Source organism: Diachasma alloeum, unplaced genomic scaffold (assembly GCF_001412515.2).
Source record: "Diachasma alloeum isolate Michigan unplaced genomic scaffold, Dall2.0 Dall_scaffold_00688, whole genome shotgun sequence".
NCBI lineage: Eukaryota > Metazoa > Arthropoda > Insecta > Hymenoptera > Braconidae > Diachasma > Diachasma alloeum.
Genome location: NW_021680820.1, coordinates 176,923 through 198,967, shown reverse-complemented (window position 1 = coordinate 198,967; position 22,045 = coordinate 176,923). Strand labels below are relative to the sequence as shown.

Below are 22,045 nucleotides of genomic sequence, written 5' to 3'. Positions count from 1 at the left end.
GATTATTGAGACAGCTGATTTTAAGGTCTTGAAATGTGCTGAGCAGATAATAGGTCATTGCGTAATAAATTAATTGCTCCTGTATTTTCATTCGTGGATTTTATTGCATCTTTTTTTGTCTTTACAGAAGGAAATCAATTCACATGTTTTTCGAAAGTCCAATAATGATAAACTCTTACAATAATCAGCTCCATGTCTACACTCTCCAAGATATCTGCTTGTCGGGGATTTTATGGAACGGTCTATTCGTCAGTTCATCTGAAAAACCAAACAGTTATTTTCATATTCTTATTCCTTTGGAAACCCATTTTCCCTCTCCCCTGTGCAATTCACCATTCATCCACTATAGTGTTCATCCAATTCAAATGCCTTGGCACAATCAACACTTACTATACAATATTCGGATATTTTTACCACTCAGTGACTTTACGTTTCGGAGATTTACCACGCGCCTTGGAATTTGTTTTTGGGATGACTGTACCCAAGCCAAACTCGAAATAACGCATGACGCGCATGCNAAATCTAACCTCCGAATAGTGAATACATGGAATGACTGAAAAATGAAAAGGTGATTTTCGAAGCAGATAAAATGAGCCCAAATCGTATAATTCCTGATAGTGATGAAGAGTTAGGCAGTGAGGAGGATTTATTTACTGATGAGGAGGAGTTGATTGGTGATGTGATATTTGAAGAAAATTGAAATGAAATATTCTCCAATAAAGCAGCAGCAGGATCGCCAAAAACTCCTTCTTCGATCAAATACTATAACTTAAGGGCTTTATTGAATTCTAATGATCAAAATAATGTCAAGGAAACACAGAGAAAAATTATTTTTGCTTTTCAGAGACACGTCACAGAATTCACCGAAGCTTCACTGAAATTTGGTGATTGATTTCTAGAAATTAGTGATAAGTCATTGAGAATTCAGTAACGAAAATGAAATTTTTCAATCACACTTTTTTATGATTACTTTTTTAAATAAATGTGATCTTTTTTCTTCAGTGGGGGGGCTTCGCCTACCCCAATCCCCCCCACCGGGGGCTTCGCCCCCTGGGCCCCCTTTTCTCGTGGGGGGCTTCGCCTCCCTCGTGAGTAACCGCCTGCTTTCCGCACTAGTTACGTAATGTACTATTTTCGGCCGAAATCAATGATGATAGAAGAAGGATAAAAACCATGAGATATCATGCGGAAGAATGATATGAAATACATACTAAGTTTTTGGGATTGTAGCAAACCGGGAAATTGTTTAAAAAAATTAAAAACTGCAAAATTAAGCGTCTACGCCACCTTTTTTGCTTTATGCCGAAGAAACCGTGATAGATAGGATAAAAAAGCATAAGACTCAATTTGTAGAGCATGAAATTTCCTACAAAAAAGTCAGTGGCGGCATTTTCGTAATTTCAACCGTCAAGCCGCCAAGCGCGCTCGAAGTTGAACTACGAAAAAGCTGATTCGCCGCCAACGCCGAAAAGTCCATTTTAGTTGCAAAATGCAAATAATTTATGAAAAAGTTGATTAAAAAATCTGAAAAAAATCAGGATGCATCTTGACCCTTCACAGAATGTCTCCAGGAGAGGAAATTTTTAAAAAAACATTTTTCGATTTTTCAGAAGTCCCCATTTTTCTCTTTTTTCCAGTTATCTTTTTTATCCAGTTATCTTATTGGAATAAGAACCAAAGGTGATTTTTTCTCGTTCTCTCCTCTCCATTTTCACTTTTTTGATATTTTCATTCAACTTTCATATTTAACTTATTATTTGATGATAAACTAAAAACAATGCTGTTTTTTCAATATATAATCTGACTGGAAAAATTTTTGATCAAGCTTGGTAGCTTTATCCCAAACTTGAATCATTGGGATCAATCTTGAATTTTTTCATATTTTTCTCGGGATTTGTTAACGTAGATTTTTAATAACAAAAGGAAAAATTTTCGATTTTTGTCATTTTGTCAATGTCTAAAAATTTTATGATTTTTTTTTAATTTTTTGATATCTTGGTATTTTTTCATATTTTCAATACTTAGTGAGCTATGAATTATTTTAGAATTAGGGAAATGTTGTCGTTGGGCGCGCCTCACTCCACGCGCTTGACTTCTCCACTCTCCACATTCTCCGCGTAGCGGAACTTCTGCAAACGTTTCCTTTGCTAATTTCCTTCAAAAATATGAAAAAATTACTAAAAAAATTTTTGTTAACAAGCAATAGTGCACAAACTCAATGGGAACTTGCAATTTAAACTCCTGTGCGTATTGAGCAACTCAGGGTTGGGAGAATGAAGATGATAAAAGGCATAGCTTGTTTTTTAATTCAATTTATTCGTTTCCACTAATAGCTGATAGCTATAAGTGACCAGTTCGACATCGCATTGCATATATTCAGTATCATTTATAAGTACCTCATACAAATATGTTCCATCCACGATATATACCTAAACATTCAACTACATAGATCTACAAATTTTGACTCTTGTTTAAATTCAAATTAAAAGATAAAAATTTTCATCAATATATGAAATGACGTTGAAGGCTATCATACCCTAGGTGGTATGATAGCTGCATTAAATTATAGAGAAAAAAAAAGAACACAGTTTTATGGGAAAAATCCTTTCGGCATAAAAAACCCGGATTTATTATCAATACACTAAGTTTGGAGGGTTCACTGCGAATGGCGGTGACACACGATGATTCACACATCCATATAACACAATGTATTTGTTCGTTATTTAATTGTTTATGACAACGGTTAGCACGTGTCCACACATACAAAGATTTAACCTACGCTAAAAAACTTAATAACGCAAGCTAATTTGGGGGTTAGTTGACGCAATCGTTGATTGCGTCGTTGGAAGCGTGGCTTCTGTGCCACGTGGAGACACGAAATCATGTGATTTCGTACCGTTGATTGATCCTTCGTTTGATCGTTAATTCATAGCCACTTGCTATTGAATTTCGTTTCACTAGTGCACTAGTTTGTCGTTAGTTGGTTTAAGTTGTTGAACCCGTTGGGCTCGTTTAGTTTAAAGTCAAGATGACTCGATAAAAGTGTGATTTTTGTTAGATCTCGATACACGCTTCAGTGTCGGTTTTTACTAACTGACGCCATAGCGTCCGTCGACGTGCGTACACCTTGTCGAGCGAGAGGGTGCTTGTTAGGTGCTGCCACCATTTTCCGCCTACCCATAACCGTCGGCGCGGGCACATACCAGCGACCAGGGTTGGGAAGTAAATTACCTCCGGTAAATTACCTAGTTTTTTACATGTAAACTTCTCGTTTTTCTGAAGACGTGTTGGCTGATGAAAAAAAAAGTTTGAAATATAAATCATAAGTGTTAGACTGTCTAGCACTTATTAACCATGTTAGATGTCAATGGTTGGACTTCACGTGATCGACGGGGCAAGGGTCGAATGTCACAAGAGTCAAATATTACAAAGGTCAAACATTTCAAGAGTCACAAGGGAATGATTGAATTTTACAAGAGTTGAATTTCACGATGGTCATTTTTCACCTATATTATCCCTTGGGCTATTTTACTCGGTCAACCTTAGATGTTTTTAAGGCATAACTTCACGAATTCGTTCGCATTTTTCACGAAGGTTAAATGTTACAATGGTCAAATTTTACGGTAGTCAAACGTCACGAGGGTCACAAGAGGATGGTCGAATTTTACGAGAGTCAAACGTAAGGAGGGTCACAAGCGATGGTCAAATTCGCGATCGCAACGTAGATGTGGGAGCCATCAAGTGGTCTCTCCACTAACTACTCTTGGCGGGCGACCAATGAGATCACTGGATTCTCTTCGATCTCATTTGTTGAGCTCCATCATTGGTTCCCTCCGAGGGATCTCATTGGTTGCCCCCCAAGAGTAGTTAGTTTAGAGACCACTTGGTGGCTCCCACATCTACGTCGCGATCGCGAATTTCACGAGAGTCAAAAGTCACGTGGATCACAGGGGATTTTCAAATTTCACGAGGGTCAAACGTCACAAGGGTCATAAGGGGATGGTCAAGTTTCACGAGAGTCAAACGTCACGAGGCTCACAAAGGACGATCAAATTTTACGAGTGTCAAACATCATGAGACTCGCAAGGGAATGTTGAAACTTTCACGAAGGTCACAAAGGAATTGTTAAATTTTCAAGAAGGTCAAACGTCACGAGTCACAAGGGAATATTTGAATTTCATAAGGGTTGAATGTCACAATAGTTATGTTCCAACGTTATACAACGGAATGAGCAAATCGCAAGAGGGTCAAACATTGCGAGAGTCACAAGGGTCACAAGGAATACGATACTGTCGTGAAGTTTGATCATCCCCTTTTGTGACCCTCGTGACATTTGACAGTCGTGAAATTTGAGCATCCCCTTGTGATCCTCGTGACATTTGAATCTCGCGAAATTTGACCATCTCCTTGTGACCCATGTGACTCTCGTGAAATTTGACCTTTGTGTCGTTCGACTCTCGTAAAATTTGATCAGTCCCTTGAAACACTTGTGACCCTCGTGACGTTTGAAATTTGACCATCTCTTTGTTAATTGTAAGGTTATATGTAATAATGAGTTTTTTACATTTATTACGCCCTGTAGGTAAATTACCGGTTTTTTACGTCGTCACGTAAAAAACTGCCTCCATTCCGAGATGCCCAACCCTGCCAGCGACACCGGCACCCGTAAGGTGCTGCCGCCGCTTGTCGCCAGCATGTGAACGCGGCCTCAAACCTTCGCAGATGTCACGATCTAACAATATAGTTTCTCATCAAATTAGCACTATAAGTACAGAGGTGCAAAACAGAAGTTCCCATTGAATTTGTGCACTATTGATTGTTAACAAAATTTTTTTTTGTAATTTTTTCATATTTTTGGAGGACATTAGCAAAGGAAACGTTTGCAAAAGTTCCGCTACGCGGAGAATGTGGAGAGTGTGGAGATCAAACCCGTGGAGTGGGGCGCGCCCGATGACAACATTTCCCTAAATTTAAAATAATTCATAGCTCACTAAGTATTGAAAATATGAAAAAATACCAAGATATCAACAAATTTAAAAAAAAATCAAAGAATTTTTAGACATTGAAAAAATGACAAAAATCGAAAATTTTTCCTTTTATTATTAAAAATCTACGTTAACAAATGCCAAGAAAAATATGAAAAAATTAAAGATTGATCCCAATGACTCAAGTTTGGGATAAAGCTACCGAGCTTGATCAAATATTTTTCCAGTCAGATTATCTATTGAAAAAACAGCAATTTTTTTAGTTTATCAACAAATAATAAGTTAAATTTGAAAGTTGAGTGAAAAGGTCAATATAGTAAAAATGGAGAGGAGAGAATGAGAAAAAATCACCTTTTATTCTTATTCCAATAAGACAACTGGATCAAAAGTTATGTTATGGCAAATTTTGGTTGAAAAATGAAAGAAAATAGAAAAATGGGTACTCCTGAAAAATCGAAAAATGTTTTTTAACAAATTTCTATCTATCACGGTTTCGTCGGCGTAAAGCAAAAAAGTCGCGTGGACGCTTAATTTTACAGTTTTGAATTTTTTAAAACAATTTCCCGCTTTGCTACAATCCCAAAAACTTAGTATGTGTTTCGCATCATTTTTCCGAATGATATCCCATGGTTTTTATCCTTCTTCTATCATCCTTGATTACCAAACCGTAATTTGACTGGCCTACAACCCAAACTTTTTCTTGGCACTGTTTTTTTTACAAAAACATTTGTTTTTGTTTTTTTAGGGAGATTTCATAATTTTTTTCAAAATAAGCAAGGAATCGTTTTTATATCCTATACATTTTTTTATTTCCAATTCAATTCGGCTCATTTATTTTTCACACGATAGATCATCTTTCCAATTAACAATCGACGCAAAACAAATAATTGTACTTCACAGTCATCATTTCCACCGACTTTTAATTACTTATTCCAGATTTTCCGACTTAATTTGCTTCTTCCAGAATTTATTTATGCACGGAACTCAATTGAAAAATATCTGCGGAATTTATCGTTCATGCACCAAATTCAATTTGTAAATTCCCGAGCCTCCCTCCTTGGTGTGTGTGGCTGTATTGCAGTGCTACCAACTCCGTAACAAAAAAATCATAGGAGATAATGTGAAATACGAGAATGTGCATGTGAACCCGTTGCTATGCGCGTAATTTTTTAAATATTGATTAGAATAAAAAAATAGTTACATCAATGAGAAGCTTGTGGTCGATTTATATATGTAACTAAGATTATTTTTCATGTAGCTTATCACATTTGTATTTTATTTAATGGATATGAGTCGGAGGTAGTGGAGGGCGTAGTTGCTTCGTGTATAGATACACGGCAGCCTTCGGCCAGTTTTGTACGGAGTCAAAACTTTTTCTTGGCCGATACGCTGCCGCGTATCTCGATCGACGGCAAGGTACTGAGCGACCACACTTCTTTTGTCAAACAAATGTACTTTTAACAAGGTCCCTTACTATCTGGTTGACCAATCAAGTTCTAATTTCACTGTCACTGACTTTATTTTAATTTTCCTTCATATGAATAGAATTTTGATAGCTTAGATAACTCAAAAAAAAAAAAAATTAGCAAATTAACTTCGTTTCTGCACTCGGTACATGATATGTTCGAATTTCCGACTACGAAGTTTTTGTGTAATTTTCGATTTGCATTTTTCTTGCAATTATTACGGTAAAAATCAATGTATTTTGCGCCGCGCAATTTACCGATCGGTTAGGGGACTCAAGATTAGGGGTAGCGAGCTCGGCGTTGTGGTCGGGGAAGGAATAATGCAGGAGTCAAGAAAAGAATTATCTCTATTTGTTGACAATGCAACCATGACTGGCTTTTTTTCGGGCGTCACCATCTTGCGATGCGCTCGACGAGGATGCTTGGATCATCACTCTCCTCGGGCACATGTGCAAATCGGTGTGCTCGATTGGAAGGTGCGAGTAGAAAAATTTCGCTCTTTCCATCGTTTTCGATTTGCGATATTCGCTGGATGATGGTTAGCGAGTTAAATATAACGTTGAAATAAAATTTCTCTACGAAAATTTTATTCGGAAATTTCGTATACAACATCGTCCCCGTGAAGAAATCTGTCTGGAGGGTGGAATATCATCCATTCTCGGTTTTAACGTGATTCTATTTCTTCATCAAACTTCAAAATCTGTTTCTCTCCGAGGCTTCCTTTTAGTATTATTAACTTCCCGACCCGAAGGGAGGAAGTTATTGTAATGACCCAGAAAATCGAATTTGGAATTTCCATGATTTCTCCACATTTCTCGGCCTCTCGAATCATCCTGAAACGTTTTTGGAGACATGTCTGTATGTGTGTGTGTGTGTGTGTGTGTATACGTATGTGACCAAAATTTTGTCCAACGATATCTTCTGAACAAATGAAGCGATTCGAATTTTTTTTTCAATCGATGCGTTTTGATGTCACTTAGAACTGATTAGATTATGAGATCGATCGCCTCAGCGGTTCGTCAGTTATTCGCATAAAACATGTGAAAAAATGACGATTTCTTGGAAATTCAATGATTTCATCCGGAGAAATGATGTCATTCGCATTTTTGTTATTGCAATCGATGCGTGTTGATGTAACTCGGGGGTGGTCAGTGTATGAAGAAGATTGTCTTAGCAGTTGGTTAGTTATTCGCATAAAACATGTGAAAAAATGACGATTTCTTGGAAATTCAATGATTTCATCCGGAGAAATGATGTCATTCGCATTTTTGTTATTGCAATCGATGCGTGTTGATGTAACTCGGGGGTGGTCAGTGTATGAAGAAGATTGTCTTAGCAGTTGGTTAGTTATTCGCATAAAACATGTGAAAAAATGACGATTTCTTGGAAATTCAATGATTTCATCCGGAGAAATGATGTCATTCGCATTTTTGTTATTGCAATCGATGCGTGTTGATGTAACTCGGGGGTGGTCAGTGTATGAAGAAGATTGTCTTAGCAGTTGGTTAGTTATTCGCATAAAACATGTAGAAAATGACGATTTCGTGAAAATTCAATGATTCTATCCGAAGAAATCTTATCATTCTCATTTTTTTTTATTTCAATCGATGCGTGTTGATGTAACTCGGGGGTGGTCAGTGTATGAAGAAGATTGTCTTAGCAGTTGGTTAGTTATTCGCATAAAACATGTAGAAAATGACGATTTCGTGAAAATTCAATGATTCTATCCGAAGAAATCTTATCATTCTCATTTTTTTTTATTTCAATCGATGCGTGTTCACGTAGCTTAGGAGTGATCAGTGTATGAAGGCGACCGTGTCAGTGGTTTATTAGTTATTCGCATGAAATATGTGTGAAAATGACAAAAATTCAAACATTTTATGCCGAGAAATGATGTGATTATTATCTTTTTTTCAATCTATGAGTGTTAAAAAAACTTCGAACCGATGAGTATATGAGGACGATTGCTTCAGCACTTTCTTAGTTATTTGCATAAAACATGTGAAGGAATGACAATCTTTTCAAAATTCATTGCATTCACCTAGAAAAATTACTTCATTCGCATTTTACCTAAGGCAACGATGGGATTGGAATTAATTTTGTGTAATCGATGCGTCTCCACATAACTTGACTCTCATTGGATTTTGAGCAAAATCGCCTCAGTGGTTGTTGAGTTTTTTAAATGAAACTTTCGAATTTTGCAATTAAAAAAAAGGGAAAGTTGGAAAATTTTAGAGTGGGTTAACTTTGAAGTTACAAAATTTTGAAGTGGGTCAACTTTGAAGTTGCAAATTTTTAAGTGGATCAGCTTCGGAGTTGAGAGAATTTTGAAGTGGGTCAAATAAAAAGTGGGTTTAACTCAAACTTGATTGAAGTTTGAGTTAAATTAAATTGCAAATGCGTTCTTTCTAAGGGTAATGCCACAATGGATGCAACTGTTTTCCGAATATTTCTGACAATGACTAGCGTTGCGTATAGCGTGCGCCGCATTCACTATGGCATCACCCCAGCGTCAACAAAAACAAATGGTCGGGAAGTTATTGGTTCGATCCGTAATGGGTCACACCCAATTCCACCAACCCCTACCGGTCATATCCCAAAGAGGGAGCGCGCGATGCGCGCGACCGGTCTTGATTTTTTAGAATCAAATTCACCTTATTTCTACGTTCCTTCGAAATTGTAATATTTTCAATGGTCCACTCGTTCTATTATTTGATGAGGGTTACTGGTTGCGAACGGCTGGAATTCGAGGGTGGGATGCTCTCCAGATAGACTCTTCCTTGATAATTTTCAGTGGAGCCATCACGATTTATCACGGCGTAGACCACTCGAGAGTAGTGCGCAATGTCTATTGGCAATGAGTTGCTTCGAATCTTCTTCTTTGATGCAGTCATTTTGAACTTACTTTGTCGCGTTATTTGTCTCCTCTTGCATTGGATTAAATTCCAGGTTCCCTTCTATCTAATTGGCACCACAATCGCGGAACTTCATTATATATGAGTTTTGCTGAATCCCCGAATTTACACTTAACGTAGTTCTGATAGAAGTAATATATAATCATTTTTGATAAATCGAGGATCATAAATCCAATTGGATGTGTTTCTTGAAATATACGGATGTTCCATTCATTCATTATCATCAAACACCATACAGCTATGGAAATTGGGTTTTGCTATCAATGCTTTTGCTCCATATCGACCAATCCAATGTGTGAAGAGCTTAATATCTTTCTGTTTTCTAGCATTTTCCATAGTTTTTCCGAATACAGCATTATTCGTCAAATTATCAAAGTTCTTTTCGAATTCATTTTTTGACTGTTGTCTTTTGTTGTTGAATTTCAAAATACGATGAATATGCTTTAGTTTTATACCAAGAGCTGTGTATTGCTTCAAGTTTACGTAATGTATCACATACTTTTCTTTCGAGAAGAGTGTGGTCGCTAATTTAGTATGTTTGCTCTCTGGAGGGATGAAATATTCGGGACAGAGCAGAAAATATTTATATAGTTCATGCAATTCTTGACGATATTCTAAATCGACTTCAAGGATATATCTGACTGGAGAATCATCTGCAACAATTAAAATGTCTACAGAACCAGTTGCAACCCATTCAAATGAATCACACGGGAAACTGATACACATAGCGGCCCCATATAAATTGTTCACATCATAATACATCAAATATGATGATTCTGATGAGGCATCAACATTTCTCACCCATGAATGGATTATTAACATGGGTATATCTGTTTGAACATTGTGATATTCCACCTCTAATACCTTTTTCAATGAATAATATCATTTCTGGATCCGTAAAAAGCTCTAAATTCACTTCTGAATATTTCCGCATAGCATCAAAGGCTAATCTACGTGTTGTATAATAATGCAAACGGTGTAATTCATAAGTGGAAAGGCAATTACGACGAAAAATTTGAAAAGTCCCAACTAACGAGAAGAGATCAGTTTGTAGGTAGAGATTTGAATACTCCCTCAATGTTTTGACATTGAATTTACTCCAAATATTAAGAGCATGTTGATGATCTTCACCTCATCTGCTCACATCACCTGTGTCATCACCTCATCTGCTCATCAGTCAATTGAGAGTGAAACCCTTCTTTTTCAGGCAGTTCGGTTTCATCCAATTTACCCCAATCATCCACACGTGGACGTCCGCATGAAAAGGGACCACTTTGTCGATATAATGTTATGTATATTCTGATAATATTGATAACATTTCGCACATTTTCAGCTCAAAATGATCTTCATGGGGTCAAAAATGATATCGTTGGAGAAGATGGAAAACAAATTTAACATTGGTGCAAATGGCAGTTCCTGAGACAAAAACGTGAATATCTTGAAAACTAGAATCCTTTTTCATGTGGACGTCCTCATATTGTCAAAGGGAAATACCCCCTTTCTACTCAACAGATTGAATTTAGTAGAATCATTCATATTTTCTTGTTATTTCTTTATGATCGTTATCAAGTTAATTCGCTAATCTCTCACGACTGCTACCCATGTGTGATGTCCAGAATTTTTACAGAAAATTAAATGGAAAATAATATATATATAGACATAATGCAAAATAATAAGTCAAATAATTGATGAAACATTTCATCACTTAAACTCAATAAATCCAAAAACAATGAAATTGAGAGCATCAGTGATGAAATGTCTCACTCAACATGCCCCCGTTTCTCAATATCAAAATTCGCAGATGGAGGAATGGTTGAGAAACAATAAAACAAAAACCCCAAAAACCGAGTGAACTACTTTCCTGGAGACGATTTAAAAGTGGGAAAAATCATACGACATTTTCTACCAATTGAAAATTGACTCGTTGGAGCCCCCACGAGTCAAGTACCTCGTAAAAACCAATAAAAACTCCAGAAAAATGAAAATTAATCAGTCTTGAAGCAGCGACGGAGCAGGAATAATTCTGGTCGAAATAGTTCACTTAATCAGCGTATTTTTCGATCCTTCAATACAATACAATAATTCGCAGTGTCAAAATTACGCTGAATAGTTGCCGAATTAATAGTAGGCTACGAACAATTGGAATTATCCAGGAATCAAATTTCCTTAACCGAGAGGGGTGACTTTTCTTGCATTTAAAGAATTAGACTATTGCGAAGCGTTGTGGAGAGTCTCACCCAAAATTATTAACTTCAATTGTCCTGTCAAAAATTTCGAACTCAAAATAAACTATACGAGTGGAAGAAAGTGTTTTTGCGAGAGTATAGATGATAGACTCTAGCGAATCTAGTTGTTGGTGAGGAAATTGGGAATTCAACCAACGATCCATATAAAAAAATTGATACATAAATGAAACCGAGCTGTAATCAAATTTTGTGAAACAATTAGAATCAGATCCTTCAGATCATTCCAGGGGTGGGAATTTCGAATTAACTACATATAAACTTTTGTAAAATGCAGACTTATGGTTTTGTAAATTGCGTAGTTCTCAAAATAATAATGGAAATCGAATTTAATTGCCAATACAACTCTAGATTTCTTGTTTCGTGAATATTCCTAACTAAAATCCTATCTCTAAACAAAATTCCCTTATTTCGAATATTTCCCGTCAAAATCGAGCTGCAATTCAATATTTTAATCAAAAGGTAAGAGTATGAACCTAACTTCGTACCGTAAATTCAAATTTTTATGTCGCGCCGTGCAATAAGTCGAGTTTATCAAAGCCTGCTCAAAACTCGACTTCTGCACGACTTGACATGAAATATTATAGAGCACTCGGTAATGAATTTCGTTTTCAACGAATGTGTGGACAGACCTCGCCTTCGGCTCGGCCTGTAAACTACAGATTCGTTGAAAACGAAATTTGTGCCCTTGTACTCTAATGTACTATAATCATTTTAGCCATCTTTTTAATAAGACAATTGAAAAGACAGTCCTCCGATGCTGATAATTTCTGCGNACGTATGTCCGTATGTGTGTATGTAAACAAATTTTGCTTCGATTCTTCGCTAATGGATCGATTGCATTGAATCTTTTTTTCCCTCCCATGTAGATATTGTTGAGACCTATCAATCGCTATTAATTAAAATTCAATTAATTTATTACTTTTTAAAATTTTTGAATTTTTTCAAATATTTTTTTTTTCACGATAACTGAAAAAAAATGTTTTCAATTAATTGAATGATCNGCAGCCCCGTGATATTTTCCTGTTAAATGACAGCGATCACGAACTTTATCACTTTCATTCAAAGGATTTTTACACATGTAACATGTCACTGCTAGTTCGAAATCCTCAATTTGCTGAGTTGATAAGTTTTCCTTTTTCAATTTGGTCTTTGNAATTTTTGAATTTTTTCAAATATTTTTTTTTTCACGATAACTGAAAAAAAATGTTTTCAATTAATTGAATGATCGCTTAAAAAATTTGTTTCGATACGCTTTTGACCGAGTTTGAAGATGAAGGCAATATCAATAATCGTTATATATTTGCAAGTTTGAAAATATTCTGTAATTTCTGAAAATANTTTATCACTTTCATTCAAAGGATTTTTACACATGTAACATGTCACTGCTAGTTCGAAATCCTCAATTTGCTGAGTTGATAAGTTTTCCTTTTTCAATTTGGTCTTTGAGTATTTATCTACTCTGTATGATAGCAGCTTCATCTCTGTTGAAAACCACTCAATGCAATGTGGACCTCGATGGGTTTTGACTTGTGATAATGAATCATCAAAAGCACATTTCACATTGGATACTATGAGGGATATCATGATCATTCTCTTTTGACTCTATTAAACATTCTTAATCTGCGTAAACAGCAAATGGGACGGTTTCTGGATGTTTGAAATTCTTAAAGTTCAAAATTTTATTTTCCTCTTCAGGCAAGACCATTCGTACTTTATTCAAATTTTCCTGTGATAGCTCTATGGGGATGAGTTAGCTTTTCTTCTTCTGTTATTATTACTGCATATTGTTCATTAATTTCTCTGCAAGTTAGCTTTGTGATGGTTTCTTCAAATGTAACGTTTCAAATTCATTCAAGTAGGTATTAATAAAATCTTTCTATTACCATTTAATCGAAGTGTCGAGGGAGAGAGAGAACCGTAAAAAAGACAATCAGTTATAGAGAAGAAAGGAATAACAAGAATAATGATGATAACATTCCATTAAGTTGAAAATCTAAAAAATGAGTTGAAAATGAATCTGATTTAATAGAATGATAAACAATCAATTATACATGATAGAAGGAAATAATTTGCAAAATAACCATTCGGAAGCGTATTGCTAAGGGCAATTTGCCGCTTGGTTTAAAAATATTATTAATTTTTTCGGAATAATCACAATATTGTTTTCGTCTTCTTCGCATATTCGACAGATATTATCATAAGAAATATTTTGACACCAAAAAACCTCTATACGTCTTACAATCGATGTTTTTAAAAAGTTTTTGAAATATTTTTTCATATTTTGAAATGTTTGAAAATGTTTAAAAATGTTTTTCAAATGTTTTCCAACGTTTAGAAATGTTTTGAAAATGTTTTTCAGCTGCATGCAAATGGTTTTTCATATTCATCAATGTTTTCAAATGTCTTTCGAATGTTTTGATTTAAAATGTTTCTCAAATTCATGCAAATGGTTTTTAATGTTCTTAAATATTGGTTCCGAATGGAAACATTGTAATCATTCCAATTTAAGTTGTCGATTTTTCTTGATATATTGAACCATTATGATTCAAAAAGTCCAAAAGTGCAATTTTTAAACCATATCCGTACGTATGTCCGTATGTGTGTATGTAAACAAATTTTGCTTCGATTCTTCGCTAATGGATCGATTGCATTGAATCTTTTTTTCCCTCCCATGTAGATATTGTTGAGACCTATCAATCGCTATTAATTAAAATTCAATTAATTTATTACTTTTTAAAATTTTTGAATTTTTTCAAATATTTTTTTTTTCACGATAACTGAAAAAAAATGTTTTCAATTAATTGAATGATCGCTTAAAAAATTTGTTTCGATACGCTTTTGACCGAGTTTGAAGAAGAAGGCAATATCAATAATCGTTATATATTTGCAAGCTTGAAAATATTCTGTATTATGCTTCATTTGAAAATATGCTTCATTTGAATTCAATTATAGCTTAAAATACTTGTTTTAATGCAATCAATTCGACGTTAAAAGATGATTATGATAGCTTTATTAGTTCATTTGATAGTTTATGATGATTGTTGAACATTTCCAATTTTCCATGTTTTTAATTATTTTTTCCCATGAATTTTTCTGAAAATTAACTTTTTAAGGTTGTCTCTCTACTTCAGCTCTTCGATAAAATGTTAACAGCAACATTTAGTTTATACATATTTGAATCAATTTGAAACATTACATTTAAAGAAACCATCAGGAAGCTAACTTTCAGAAGAACGTTCATGTTTTCTTTCGTTCTCAAACGTCAGAAGAACTTTCCATGTTTTCAATTATTTTTTTCCATGAATTCTTCTGAAAGTTAGCTTTTTGATGGTTTCTTTAAATGTAATGTTTCAAATTCATTCAAATATGTATAAACTAAATGTTGCTGTTAACATTTTATCGAAGGGCTGAAGTAGAGAGACAACCTTAAAAAGTTAATTTTCAGAAAAATTCATGGGAAAAAATAATTAAAAACATGGAAAATTGGAAATGTTCAACAATCATCATAAACTATCAAATGAACTAATAAAGCTATCATAATCATCTTTTAACGTCGAATTGATTGCATTAAAACAAGTATTTTAAGCTATAATTGAATTCAAATGAAGCATATTTTCAAATGAAGCATAATACAGAATATTTTCAAGCTTGCAAATATATAACGATTATTGATATTGCCTTCTTCTTCGAACTCGGTCAAAAGCGTATCGAAACAAATTTTTTAAGCAATCATTCAATTAATTGAATGCATTTTTTTTTAGCTATCGTGAAAAAAAAATATTTGAAAAAATTCAAAAATTTTTAAAAGTAATAAATGAATTGCATTTTAATTAATGGCGATTGATAGGTCTCAACAATATCTACATGGGAGGGAAAAAAAGATTCAATGCAATCGATCCATTAGCGAAGAATCGAAGCAAAATTTGTTTACATACGTACACACATACGAACATAGGTACGGATATGGTTTAAAAATTGCACTTTTGGACTTTTTGAATCATAATGGTTCAATATATCAAGAAAAATCGACAACTTAAAATTGAATGATTACAATGTTTCCATTCGGAACCAATATTTAAGAACATTAAAAACCATTTGCATACATTTGAGAAACATTTTAAATCAAAACATTCGAAAGACATTTGAAAACATTGATGAATATGAAAAACCATTTGCATGCAGCTGAAAAACATTTTCAAAACATTTCTAAACGTTGGAAAACATTTGAAAAACATTTTTAAACATTTTCAAACATTTCAAAATATGAAAAAATNCGAAAGACATTTGAAAACTTTGATGAATATGAAAAACCATTTGCATGCAGCTGAAAAACATTTTCAAAACATTTCTAAACGTTAGAAAACATTTGAAAAACATTTTTAAACATTTGCAAACATTTCAAAATATGAAAAAATATTTCAAAAACTTTTTAAAAACATCGATTGTAAGACGTATAGAGGTTTTTTGGTGTCAAAATATTTCTTATGATAATATCTGTCAAATATGCGAAGAAGACGAAAACAATATTGTGATTATTTCGAAAAAATTAATAATATTTTTGAACCAAGCGGCAAATTGCCCTTAGCAATACGCTTCCGAATGGTTATTTTGCAAATTATTTCCTCCTATCATGTATAATTGATTGTTTATCATTCTATTAAATCAGATTCATTTTCAACTCATTTTTTNCGAAGAAGACGAAAACAATATTGTGATTATTTCGAAAAAATTAATAATATTTTTGAACCAAGCGGCAAATTGCCCTTAGCAATACGCTTCCGAATGGTTATTTTGCAAATTATTTCCTCCTATCATGTATAATTGATTGTTTATCATTCTATTAAATCAGATTCATTTTCAACTCATTTTTTAGATTTTCAACTTAATGGAATGTTATCATCATTATTCTTGTTATTCCTTTCTTCTCTATAACTGATTGTCTTTTTTACGGTTCTCTCTCTCACTCGACACTTCGATTACAATAGAATAGAATAGAAAATGTGCGGCTGGTCACTTAAAGCGCCCGGAGTCACCTAAATTATACGATCTTTTGTAACTTTCGCCTTACTTTCGGTCAGTCACACAGCCCCAGCCCTGTGTTTCTCACTAGGNGTGCGGCTGGTCACTTAAAGCGCCCAGAGTCACCTAAATCATACGATCTTTTGTAACTTCCGCCTTAGTTTCGGTCAGTCACACAGCCCCAGCCCTGTGTTTCTCACTAGGCTAATAAGGCTGGTGACAGGCTCTTGTTGTAAGTCTTCTGGTTCCAGGAAAGCCTGGCCCCAGATTATATAGCGACGGAGTGCTAATAGGGGGCATTCACATAAAATGTGGATGACGCCCTCCTTATCGCCTCCGCACAGTCTGCAGTCTTCTTGTTCTGCAAGTTTCATCTTGAACAGATGAGCTCTGAGAGCTGTATGACCCGTAAGGAGCCCTACTGCTACCCTCAGATCCCCTCTGTGCAACTCCAGAAGCTTTCTGGTCCTAACTCTTAGTTGCCCTCTCATAAGCAGTTTCGCTTGTCTGCAGGTCGCAACTTTCTCCCAACGCCTGACATGATCCCGCTGGAAATGATCTTTAATAAGAGTTTTTCCCACTGCGAAGGGCATGCCAAGCAGGCCGTGTGAGGGCACACTTTCTGTACCCTCCTTGGCCAGCTTATCTGCCTCTTCATTACCCAGAATCCCATGGTGACCTGGCACCCAGGTTACGGTGACCCGGTTGTTTTTACCCAGTGTGTCCAATGCCTGCATGCATTCCCACACCACCTGTGACTCTGTAGTGGGTTTTTCCAGGGCGTGTATCGCCGCCTGGCTGTTACTGCAGATGAATATTTTCATCTTTTTTGTATCTCTCGGGTTCAGATACTCTGCACACTTAAGTATGCCCAGCATCTCTGCTTGAAAGACGGTTGAATGATGGCCCAGCGGAAAACTCTCTCCGAAGCCATCTTTCAGACGGTAGATGCCTGCCCCAAAACTTTCATTGAAGCCAGAGCCGTCCGTAAACCAGTAGTCCTCTCTTGGTCCTGGTTTACGTTTCGAGTCTAGCCACTCCTGTCTGGGTGGTATACTCGTTCTGAAAGTTTTCCTGATCTGATACTTCCTAGGAATCCTATCCGTCTTACCTATGAAGGGTCGATCATTGATTAGGCTAAGCCTTGTATGGCCTTGGCCCGTCATCTTCCATTCTAGTTGGCACCTTAGTCTATATGCCGTTGTGGTAGCACAACTCACAACCCGAAGGTCGAGGGGTGGGATACTGAGTGCTATTTCTAGCGCCTCAGTAGGTGTTGATCTCATGGCTCCTGTTGCAGCCCTCAGGAAGGTTCCCTGTAGGCTTTTGAACAGGTTCCTTGTTTCCGTCTTACTCACTCTCGGCCACCAGACGACCGCAGCGTATAACAGTCTCGGAAGTAGAACTATTTGGTAGAGCCAGAGCATCATTTTAGGATTGAGTCCCCATGTCACTTCGATTAAATGGTAATAGAAAGATTTTATTAATACCTACTTGAATTAATTTGAAACGTTACATTTGAAGAAACCATCACAAAGCTAACTTGCAGAGAAATTAATGAAAAATATGCAGTAATAATAACAGAAGAAGAAAAGCTAACTCATCCCCATAGAGCTATCATAGGAAAATTTGAATAATGACGAATGGTCTTGCCTGAAGAGGAAAATAAAATTTTGAACTTTAAGAATTTCAAACATCCAGAAACCGTCCCATTTGCCGTTTACACAGATTTAGAATGTTTTTTTTTTTAAATATATTCCGGCCCTTTCTGCCCTCTTTGATTGGCTAATCGGCCCTATCCAACCCTATGCATGCGGCTGTGGATTCTACAATGCACCGCATTCGCACTCCTATAGAACATAGGAGTAGCATGGCAAACCACAGGAAACCCATGCCGGTACAGGCGGTCACTATATTACCGACCTCCCGCTCGCCGGAGCCTCCGGTTGAAAAACTCGGTTCCACGGGGAATCGAACTCACAACCTTTCGCACACTAGGCTCGCACCTAGCCGCTTCGGCCACCGACGTCGGTATTTAGAATGTTTAATAGAGTCAAAAGAGAATGATCATGATATCCCTCATAGTATCCTACGTGAAATGTGCTTTTGATGATTCATTATCACCAGTTAAAACCCATCGAGGTCCACATTGCGTTGAGTGGTTTTCAACAGAGATGAAGCTGCTATCATACAGAGTAGATAAATACTTGAAAACCAAATTGAAAAAGGAAAACTTATCAACTCAGCAAATTGAGGATTTCGGACTAGCAGTGACATGTTACATGTGTAAAAATCCTTTGAATGAAAGTGATAAAGTTCGTGATCGCTGTCATTTAACAGGAAAATATCACGGAACTGCGCATAGGAGTTGTAATCTTGCATATCAAAATTCTCATACTATTCCAAATTCTTCCAGTTAATAAAGAACATTATTTCTCTTTCACTAAATAGGTAGCAGGGGCTTGTCTAAATTTAAGACTCAACGACTCATTCCGTTCCATGTGCAATGTCTGGAGAAATTATCAGCGTCGGAGGACTATCTTTTCAATTGTTTTATTAAAAAGATAGCTAAAACGATTAAAATTTGAATTTACTGTACGAAGTTAGGTTCATACTCTTACTTTTTGATTAAAATATTCAATTGCAGCTCGATTTTGACGGGAAATATTCGAAATAAGAGAATTTTGTTAAGAGATAGTATTTTATTTAGGGATATTCACGAAACAAGAAATCTAGAGTTGTATTGGCAATTAAATTCGATTTTCATTATTATTTTGAGAACTGCGCAATTTACAAAAGCATAAGTCTGCATTTTACAAAAGTTTATATGTAGTTAATTCGAAATTCCCACCCCTGGAATGATCTGAAGGATCTGATTCTAATTGTTTCACAAAATTTGATTACAGCTCGGTTTCATTTATGTATCGATTTTTCTATATGGATCGTTGGTTGAATTCCCAATTTCCTCACCAACAACTAGATTCGCTAGAGTCTATCATCTATACTCTCGCAAAAACACTTTCTTCCACTCGTATAGTTTATTTTGAGTTCGAAATTTTTGACAGGACAATTGAAGTTAATAATTTTGGGTGAGACTCTCTACAACGCTTCGCAATAGTCTAATTCTTTAAATGCATGAAAAGTCACCCCTCTCGGTTAAGGAAACTTGATTCTCGGATAATTCCAATTGTTCGTAGCCTACTATTAATTCGGCAACTATTCAGCGTAATTTCGACACTGCGAATTATTGTATTGTATTGAAGGATTGAAAAATACACCGATTAAGTGAACTATTTCGACCAGAATTATTCCTGCTCCGTCGCTGCTTCAAGACTGATTAATTTTGATTTTTCTGGAGTTTTTATTGGTTTTTACGAGCTACTTGACTCGTGAGGGCTCCAACGAGTCAATTTTTAATTGCTCGATAATGTCGTATGATTTTTCCCACTTTTAAATTGTCTCCAGGAAAGTAGTTCATTTGGTTTTTGGGGTTTTTGTTTTATTGTTTCTCAACCATTCCTCCATCTGCGAATTTTGATATTGAGAAACGGGGGCATGTTGAGTGAGATATTTCATCACTGATGCTCTCAATTCCGTTGTTTTTGGATTTAGTGAGTTTAAGTAATGAAATGCTTCGTCAATTATTTGACTTATTAATTTGCATTATGTCTATATATATATTATTTTCCATTTAATTTTCCTATAAAAATTCTGGACATCACACATGAGTAGCAGTCGTGAGAGATTAGCGAATTAACTTGATAACGATCATTAAGAAATAACAAGAAAATATCAAGGTTTTGAGGCTTTCGCGGCCATTATTAATGACGTGGTTGGCTTCCGGATGGATGCCGCGTTGAGTTTCAGCATTGCGCCGACGTTTCGCAAACATTGCAGTCTGCATCTTCAGGGCTATGAGCTCCGATTCTGAGCTCCGATGTGTGGGGGCAGTCCTTATATACCTTCCCTTGTGGTGGTGGGGGGGGGTCAGCCAATCATATGTTTTTAATTGATCAGCTGGTCAATTAAAAAACCGGGAGGACGGTTTTCCAAATGGGGTTCACTTGATATCCTCTGTCCCTGTTGAGGTTGTTAGGGTTTTTATGGATCTCCAAACCCTCTCGGTATTTCCTTTCGAAATACCCTTGAGACTTGGCCAGCATTTTGGCTTGGTCGTAGTAGATAGTATGTCCAGTATCCATCCAATGTTCAGCCAGGGCAGACTGTTCTAAGTGACCGTATTTAGAGCACCGCTGGTGTTCTTTGATCCGTGTACTGATCTTCCTCCCGGTTTCTCCAATGTACACTTTCCCGCATGAGCAAGGGATCTCGTACACTCCTGGTGTACTCAAGGCTGGTCTTGGATCCTTCGCGCTCGGCAGCATCTGTCCGATCTTCTTTGGGGGTTGGAAGATCGTTCGGATGTTATGTTTACCGAGTACTCTGCTGATGCGTTCTGTTGTGCCTCTCAGATAGGGGAGGAGGGCCATTTTAGGTCTTTCCTGGTTTTCCTCAGGAACAGTCTCCTCTTGGAGAGATGAGAGCTTGCTCTGTAGCTTTTGCTTGACCTTTCGAATTTGTTGGATGTTATACCCATTCGTGGTCAGAGCTGTCTCAAGATGTTCAACTTCACTGTCAACGTTTGAGGGTTGAGAAATTGTAAGTGCTCTATACATGAGAGAGCTGATAACGGAGTGTTTCTGGGAGGGGTGGTGATGGGAGGTAGCATTGAGATACCTGCCTGTGTGTGTTGGCTTGCGATATACTTGGTGGCCCAGAGTGCCATCCTCGTTGCGCCGAACCAGAACATCCAGAAAAGGAAGACATCTGTCCTGCTCAATTTCCATGGTGAACTTGATGCTCGTGTGCTGATTGTTCAAGAACTCCAGGAATTGAGTTAGACCAGTCTTCCCATGTGGCCAGATGACAAAGGTATCGTCCACATATCTGAACCACACAGAAGGTTTCTGAGGTGCTGACTTCAATACTTCGTTCTCAAAGTGTTCCATGAATATATTTGCAATAATCGGGGAGATGGGAGAACCCATTGCTGCTCCTGATTTTTGCTCATAGAATTCTCCTTCGAACTGAAAGTATGTAGAAGTCAGGCAGTGCTCAATTAAGGGAAGGAATTGGGAATAAATGTTATTGGAATTCTTGATGATTTCCAAGGTTTTTGAGATTGGGACGTTAGTGAAGAGTGATTCTACATCGAAACTAACTAAGATATCATCTGGAGAAGTCCGAAGATTTCTAAGTTTGTTGACGAAATCTAGTGAGTTCTGAATGTATGAACCGTTCAGGCCAGTCAACTTTTGGAGTGGTTTCGTGAGAAACTTGGCCAGCTGGTAAGTTGGCGCTCCAATGTTACTGACAATGGGACGGAGAGGAACAGACTCTTTATGGATTTTGGG

The 22,045-nt window shown here is 36.4% G+C and overlaps 1 protein-coding gene across 1 annotated transcript in view; it reads left to right on the top strand.

The window, feature by feature from the left end:
- LOC107044206 (BTB/POZ domain-containing protein 18) overlaps positions 1 to 22,045 on the top strand; it is a gene marked incomplete at its 5' end in the record, with an annotated part of 185,083 nt that overhangs the window by 18,950 nt on the left and 144,088 nt on the right.